The sequence below is a fragment of the Sturnira hondurensis genome, unplaced genomic scaffold (assembly GCF_014824575.4).
Source record: "Sturnira hondurensis isolate 20B ecotype Veracruz unplaced genomic scaffold, ASM1482457v3 Scaffold0019898, whole genome shotgun sequence".
NCBI classification, from domain to species: domain Eukaryota; kingdom Metazoa; phylum Chordata; class Mammalia; order Chiroptera; family Phyllostomidae; genus Sturnira; species Sturnira hondurensis.
This window is the reverse complement of record NW_028092529.1, coordinates 8,899-17,273: the sequence shown is the minus strand read 5'-3', so window position 1 is coordinate 17,273 and position 8,375 is coordinate 8,899. Positions and strand designations below refer to the sequence as shown.

General features: G+C 39.1%; 1 non-coding gene across 1 annotated transcript; it reads right to left on the bottom strand.

Moving 5' to 3' along the window:
* Positions 1 to 1,319: 1,319 nt before the first annotated feature.
* LOC118974857 (U6 spliceosomal RNA) lies at positions 1,320 to 1,422 on the bottom strand. The gene has a single exon (XR_005063964.1). It is a non-coding gene; the product is annotated as a U6 spliceosomal RNA (small nuclear RNA).
* Positions 1,423 to 8,375: the final 6,953 nt, after the last annotated feature.

Below are 8,375 nucleotides of genomic sequence, written 5' to 3'. Positions count from 1 at the left end.
TACCCATCAGACTGTCAGCGGATTTCTCAAAAGAGACCTTCCAGGCAAGAAGGGGCTGGAAAGAAGTATTCCAAGTCATGAAATCCAAAGACCTACAGCCAAGATTGCTTTCATTTAGAATGGAAGGACAGATAAAGTGCTTCTCAGATATTGTCAAGTTCAAGGAGTTCATCATCACCAAGCCCTTATTATATGAAATGCTAAAGGGACTTATCTATGAAAAAGAAGGAAAAAATATGAACAGTGGAAGGACAGCAAACTCACAGTTATTAACAACCACACCTAAAACAAAAGCAAACCAAGAGGACAGCTAGATCAGGAGTGGAACCATAGAAATGAAGAACACGTGGAGGGTTAGCAACAGGGGAGTGGGAGGAGGAGAAGGGGGGAGAAGGTACAGAAAATAGCATAGACAGTAGGTAGAAAATATATAGGGGGAGGGCAAGAATAGTAGGGGAAATATAGAATCTAAAGAACTTGAGACAGGTGGTTATAAACTAAGGGGTGTAGAATGGTGGGGGAGGGAGTGTGTGGGTGGAGGGGAATGAAGGGGGGGAATAGAACAACTGTAATGGTATAATCAATAAAATATATTTTTAAAAATAAAATATCTCTATAACCTGCAAAAGTTTATCCTGCCCCTTTGAAATTAATTATTCCTCCCCACAGTGTTCAAGACCCACCAATCTGCTTTGTGTCTTCATAGATTAGATTGAACGTTTCCAGAATGTCATATGAAGAAAATCGGACAACATGGACTATGCATATGTGTTCTTTTGTTCACTATAGTGCCTTTTAGATTTATCTATTTTGTGTGTAAATTAGTAATTCAGTTCCTTTGTATTGTTGAACAGTACTGCATTATGTGGATGGCCCACAGTTTGTGTATTCATTTAAAGAACATTGGGCATGTTTCCAGGTTTTGGCCATTGTGAATAATGCTGATATGAACCTTCATGGGCAGGTCTTTTTTTAAAATTTAGATGTGTTTTTATTTTTCCAGGATATCCGTAGGAGTGGAGTTATTGGGGCATATGGTGAGTGTATGTTTAACTTTATAAAATACTGCCAACTTGTTTTCCAAAGTGTATCGCTTTGCAATCTCACTAGCAATCATGAGAATTCCAAGTTATTCCATATTCTCACCAATACTTTCTGTTATCAGTAGTTAATTTTAGATATTCTAGTGTGAATATAGTGGTGTCTTCTGTTTAATAGTGAAAAGTCACAGTTTTGTTACTGAGTGCCACATGTTGTGCTTTGATTCATATTGCTTCCAAGCTAGTCAAAGGGTGTAAGGTGCCTACTGGGCTACTGGACAAAGTAAGGAATGCCTCACACAGGTACAGGACACCCTTGCACAGGGGCCATGTTAATCTTCTCTGTATCATTCCAACTTTAGTATATGTACTGCCGAGGCACATTATAGTAGTGTCTTTGTGTCTTTTATGGTTTTTTAAAAGATTTTTATTTATCTTTAGAGAGGAAGGGAAGGAGAGGGAGAGAAATATCAATGCATGGTTGCCTCTGGTGCGTCCCCTGCTGGGACCTGGCCTACAATCCAGGCATGGGCCCTGACTGGGAATCGAACCACAACCCTTTTGTTCACAGGTCTGCACTCAGTCCACTAAGCTACACCAGCCAGGGCTCTTGTACAGTTTTAATTGACATTCCCTATTGACTAATGATGTTGAGTATCACTTCATGTTCTTATTGGCCACTCATATATCTTTGTGAAGATTGTACAAATTACTGTGTGATTTTTAATTGAATTGTTTACCTCTTTATTATTCAGTTGTATATACAGTTTATATATTCTGGATAACCATCTTCACTAGATACATGTATTATAAATATTTTCCCAGCCAATACCTTGCCTTTTTTATTTTGATTAATTAATTTTTTAAGATTTTATTTATTTATTTTTAGTAAGTGGAAGGGAGAGAAAAGAGGAAGAGAAACATTGACATGTGGTTGCCTCTCATGTGCCCCCCCTCAACTAGGGGGCCCTAGCCTGTAACCCAGGCATATGTTCTAGACTGGGAATTGAACTGGCAACCCTTTGGTTTTCAGGCCAGTGCTCAATCCACTGAGCCACACCAGCCAGGGGCTTCTTCAGTACTACATATAGGAAGATAAATGTTTGACATGTACATATTTCAATGTACTAAGAAACAATAATGGAAATTGATTGAGTCTTCTACACTTTCAAGTATATCTTGATCAGACTTGTAGGGTTAGATGACAAACACTAGGTTAGACTTTTGGGTAAAAGTAAAGATTTAGAAGGTTCTTGCCATATGAAGTAAGAAGGTCCATGCAGTAGTGAAAGTATGATGGAACATTCTGCTAATCTGAGCATGTTTGAGTGTTAAATTTTCAGACACTCCTAGGATGAGGGAAGCTTTTTCATACCGGAGTGTTAAAAAAGGAACCCTGTTATCTAAAGAAGTTTCAATTATTATTCAAATTTATGTATTTTAAATATTAAAGTAATAAGTATAGTTTTTCAATGAGAATTCATAGAAAAATTAAAAACCAATTTTATGGCCCTGGCTGGTGTGGCTCAGTGGATTGAGTGCACCTGCGAACCAAACAACCACCATTTGATTCCCAGTCAGGCCACATGCCTGGGTTGCAGGCCAGTTCCCAGCAGGGGACCCATGAGAGGCAACCATACATTGATATTTCTCTCCCTCTCTCCTTCCCTTCCCCTCTAAAGATGAATAAATAAAATCTTTTTTAAAAAACCAATTTTATGGAAAAAATGTTTTGATCAAAGTATTTTAAATTTAGTCAAATCATTATTCAAATTATGAAGGCAGGAACAATATTAGAAAGTATGCCACTCAAATTCGTATCTTAGAAAAATATTTTAACACTCAGTATTACTGAGAGATAGAACAAAATTAAAATGTGTAAGAAAATTGGTTTCAAGTACTAGCAGTAAGTGATGAATCCAATTTAATATAGAATGATGTTAGAATAATTGTAAACATGATTATAAAATTTACTGCAAATTTCAAAAAACAAAACTTGACACTGAAAGTAGTAGTAATTTTATAAAAATAAATTTGCCAAAATTTTATAACTAATGTGCATTTAAACCTCATATTGCTAACAAAACTGGAAGGAGTAAAGAGGGGAAACAAAAGTGGGTTAATTTCCTCATGTTTCAGTGAAGACAGTGAAAAATATAATTTCACTTTATAGTCTGATAAATAAAGAAATACCTGCTGATCTTTGCAAGGTCAGTGGTGTGCCTGGATTACGATGTTGTACCATCCAACCTGGCCTAGTCCTCAGTTATTCTGCAGTTCTTGCCATCTATAAGCTTTTGGTGAGGAATTTGTCATATCGTTGGCTTTCATTTGCAGCACATGCCTTTCTGTCTTCCAAACTACATCGTCACTCGTCAAAGGCACCTTCTTAGTCCTCTCCATGGTATGTAGTCCTCACATATGCATTCATTTACTCATCCACTTTAGCATTTGCTAAGCATTTATTGCAAGCTAAGGCATTAAGCTAAATGCTTAATTATCTCATTTAATCCATATAACAACCATTTAAGTAGGCAACATCATGTTCCCACTTTACACTTGAAAAATTGAGCCTGTGTTGAACAGTAAAAATATGCCCTGGATGGTATGGCTCAGTGGATTGAGCCTGTAAACTGAAAGGTCGCTGGTTCAATTCCCAGTCACGGCACATGCCTGGGTTGTAGGCCAGGCCCCGGGTAGAAGGTGTGTGAGAGGCAACCATATATTGATGTTTTTCTCTCTCTCTTTCTTCCTCCTTTCCCTTCTCTCTAAAAATAAATAATATCTTTCAAAAATAATTTTACTTCTACCCTTCTAGTTCTTGTCTGAGACCACTTGTAATAAAAGACAGATTAACAGGAGAAAAACAAACAAAAGTTTAACAACATGAATACCTCCTCTGTACAAGGGAGAGACCCAAGAAAACTGAGAAAGTCCTCAAAACACTCCAGGCCACCACATTAAGTATGGTCTTTAGCTAAGGACCAAAGAAAAATATAGGAAGGGAAAGTGGCAATTATGGGAGGTTTTCAAAAACAACACAGTAAACAACTATAAGGTTTTTAGTGCAGTTTCGTCATTTAAGTCATTAATTGTTCTCCATTGATGTATTTTCTAGAGATTTAGAGTCATCCTACTCTTCCTGTACAGAAAGGAAAACACCCTTACAAAAGGAGATTTCACTTATATGTGGCAATGTCCCGCACAAAAGGGTAACATCTCAGTTTTGCAGACTTCACCTGTGTCTGCTGTTCTTCAAAAGTAACAAGTTACAATAACCAATATGCCAAAGAGGTGTATTTGGGGATGAAAAATTCTGTTCCCATTCAACCTCTTTCATCCAACACAATTCTGCTAGTAACAGTTTTGTCACTGAATACATCATTTTACAAGTTGTCCTTCACAGACGTTTTTTCTTTCTATACAAATTAATAACCATGCTATAACTATTTTGAGAGGTTTAAAATTAATTTTATAAAGTTTTGAGTTTGAGATAAATGTTTCAAGTAGAACACCAAGCTTTGAATTTTTGATGAAGATGATCTATAAAAATCTAAATACTCTAGATGGACAGACATTTCCATTTCTCCATTATTACTTTATCTTTCACTTTGTGGCCAAAGGGAAAGAGATGTGAAAAAGGAAAAATGATCAACAAAACGTGCAACTATATTTTCCTTGTAATTTATTTTCATGGCTGATGTTGGAGAAAAAGTTGAGTGAAAATTAAGACATTTTTGTTTGTAAAAAAATTAATAAAGCAGTGTTCCAATAACATAAAAAAAGAAAATTTTAATATCAACTTGTTTTCTTTGTATATTTGTGAGTGAAGATGAAATATTGCTTGGAGAGTTGAAATTCTCAACATTGCAGTACTCATTGTTCTCATGATTAATTTCTGAAGCAGCACACACAAAATTTGTGATACATTTTGCCTATAGAAGTTTCCCCAGAACCCCACAGAGAACACCCAAAATATAGCCATATTCATCAAAAACAGCTAACATTTTCCATTCAGATCTTTTCATTTTATTTTTCAGTGATCCTTACAGCAGTCTCTCAAATTGCAAAGCAGGCTTAATGAATTATTTGAACATCAGCACTAATTAATATTAACAGTAATGAGTTCATTTGTGTTTTAGTAGTGGATGACATCAGTGAAATTATTAAAGATGCCAGGGACTGATCTGAGGGTAAAAGGAAAATGTAAAGACGTCACCAGAGAGTTGGGCAATGGGAGGGCACCAAACATTTAGGCTTCTTCAGTAAACTTTCCTTTAGGTTACCTTTCTTAACACCTGTCTGATCTTCTACTTGAAGTTCATGCAACTTTCTCCACAATCTTGGCACTGAGTGAGATCTTTTAAGTAGAATGTAATGAAGAGGACCCTGAACTCTGAGTTAAAACAGATCAGAATTTGAGTCTTGACTCTGTGACTACTACCTTGCTGAGGTTCAATTTCCTGATCTGTAGGATGAAGATGACAACATGTGCCTCCCATAATAGGATGAAATAAGATAATGTATGTGACGTGTTTGTGCAGCAGCTCCAAACCGGGGAGTTGCTTAAGTATTTGTGATATTCTAAAAACCCCACCCAGTGGACTATCAGGTGTAGACATGCTGTTTATTATTAAATTACAGGGGAGCACACTGACGGTGGTGGGTATGTGCAAGAGAGACACACCTCCTCCAGCTCAAAGCTTGTTATAAGGGGTCCCAGACCAAGGCAGCGCAGGTCCAGGTTGCACAAACCTGCATGTGGCCACGATCTACCTTACATCAGTGTACGCGTGCAGAAGGAAAAGATTAAGAAGCAGTCACAATACAAGAATCCGCTCCCAAAAGAAGATGAGGTCAGAGTTACAATCCACTTCCAAAGTAATACACATTCCTTCTCCCAGGGGCCCTTTGGCCAGTCCTCATCACTGGTGGTGGAATAGCCATGTATCAACCCCACATGAGGGTGTCTGGCCAATAGAAGGGGTTTATATTAGTTATAAATTGACCATACATTTGAGTTCCATCGTGATAGATTTAAACGAAGTATGAGAAGTACTTTAAAAAAAATTTGGCATCACAGAGATTTACTTTGCTTCAACTTGGTACCCAGCTAAAGGGGTTCATTCACCTGTGTGCATCAAAACCTAGTAAACAAACAAACAAACAAATAAACACAAAAAACAGCCCCATCAAATGCTAATAGGAGTTTCCAGCCAAAAAAGTAAAGGTTTATTTTTAAAGAAATGGCTCCACACATGTAGTCAAGACCTGCCTCCCTTATGCTTCCAGAGGATGGGTTATATAGGAGAAAAACCATTATTTATGGTGAAGTTAGGCTTGTGGTCTCTACTGATTGGTCAGCACTACCGTAGGGAGTAGTAGATTATTGTGTCTGGTCCTAATGTCAGCCTTGGCTGTGGTCAGTGGTGTGGTTTTGCTTTTCTGGGTCTGCAGCTGGAACACACCCGAGACCTACATGTTTGGTTTGATTGAAACTGTCTCTGTGGTCAAGGGACCTGAGGATTTGATCCTAAGATTATGTGATGTTGGCTAGGGCCTCATTGTCCTGAGGGTTTATATTTAAGAGAGTGGATGTGTAAGGGAGAAAGAGGTGGGTGAGTTAGGGTGATGGGTGAGGCCAGTTTAAATCAGAAGGAAAGAAAGGAGAAAAGACCATATTAAATGGTAGGATAGTGGTGAATGATGTGGGCTGTGAAAGAATTTGCAAAGAGAAGAAAATGCAGAGTGCATTTTTTATTCACTTTCCAAGGAGGAAAAGGGGCAGGGTATAGAAAGATACACTAGAGTTGAGGGGTAGGTGCTTTGAGCTTTTATTGGATTATAATTGGATTAAAAAGGTGGGGTTGCTGTTGTGTGTCTCCTGGGCAGTTGGGGGATTGTAACAGGAGGCTGTAGTTTGTTCAGATGTTATCGTCTGCCTGTGGCTCTAGGGAGTGGTTAGTTCTGTTCTTGTTTTTCAGTCATTTCCAGTCCTGTGGACAAGCTCAGAAGAATAAAATGGCAGTCGTGTTTAACAAGGTCATAGCCCCACTAGGCAAATGGTGCCACAATAGCAAATAATGCTGGCTTTGTCCTTGCATTAAAGAAATAAACTTTCTGCATAATTACAAAGTTAGACTTGGAAAAGACCTCAGAAGTTACCTTTCTTAATACTTACTTGAAATATGTAGTCTGGCAACAACCTTCCAGACTTATAGATGATGATCTGCTTAGATAACCCAGTTATGAGGAAGCCACTGCCCTCTGATGCACTGTGACTGAGCAAAATGGGGCTTGGCCACATAGCACCTTAAACAGGTTTTTATTAACAGGGTTCCAGCCTTGGCGGGTGCTGACAGCATCCTGCTCAGAGCCCTGTTCTCCCACAAGACTTAGCACTTGCCTTGCTCACCACCAAACTATAAGCCAAAATCGTGCCCAGAAGTTCCCCACATTCATATCTGTTCTTAAGCCGACTGCACAAACATGTTCATTCCCCCTGGAATGTGCTCCTGTGGGTTTCAGAGTCCCCATCCTCTCAAAGCAGCTCTCTCCTTCAGGATCTGGGGTGCACTGTTCTCAGCCTCCATGCAGTAGTTCAGGGGAAATATGTGCCATGTTACACTGGGTGATGGTGCAGTCCAGGGAGGCACATATCTCAAGAGAGTGCCTTCTCTGTACGTCCTTCAGAAAAGAAGGAATCCTCAGCTCAACTTTCCCAGTCACAGTTCAGGCATCTCTCACGAATCTGTGCTTGGATAGGCAGGTCCCCGCACAGCTCCATCAGCTCTGCCACTGTCTTCTCCAAGCAGGCTTGTCAGTGGGCCTCGTCTTTCTTATTCCAGACCCCATGGCTTCCCCTTACACACCAGACCTTGTGGTGTACCCCCATGTCTCTCTCACTCACTCTAGGCCTCTTCTCTTCGTCATGGACTCTTTCCCTCCCTTAATTCCAGATCTTGTGGAGACCCCGCCCCCTTACTCCAAATGGTGTGGCTTCCCCCTTAGTCCTGGCAGACCTTGACTTTTATAGCCCGCCCTCATTTTATTTTATTTTATTACTTTATTTTACTTTATTTTATTTATTTTTAAGTATTTTTTGTTGATTATACTATTACAATTTTCCCAACTTCCTCCCTTTTATCCCCCCTCTGCCCTGCCCCTCCAACCTCCCAGCATTCCCCCCACTTAGTCCATGTCCACGGGTTATACATATAAGTTCTTTGAGTTCTGTTTTCTATACCATTTTTATCTCCCCATCTATTTTATGCCTACTAATTATGCTTCTTCTTCCCTGACCTCTCCCCCATTCCTACCTTGCTCCTCCGCACT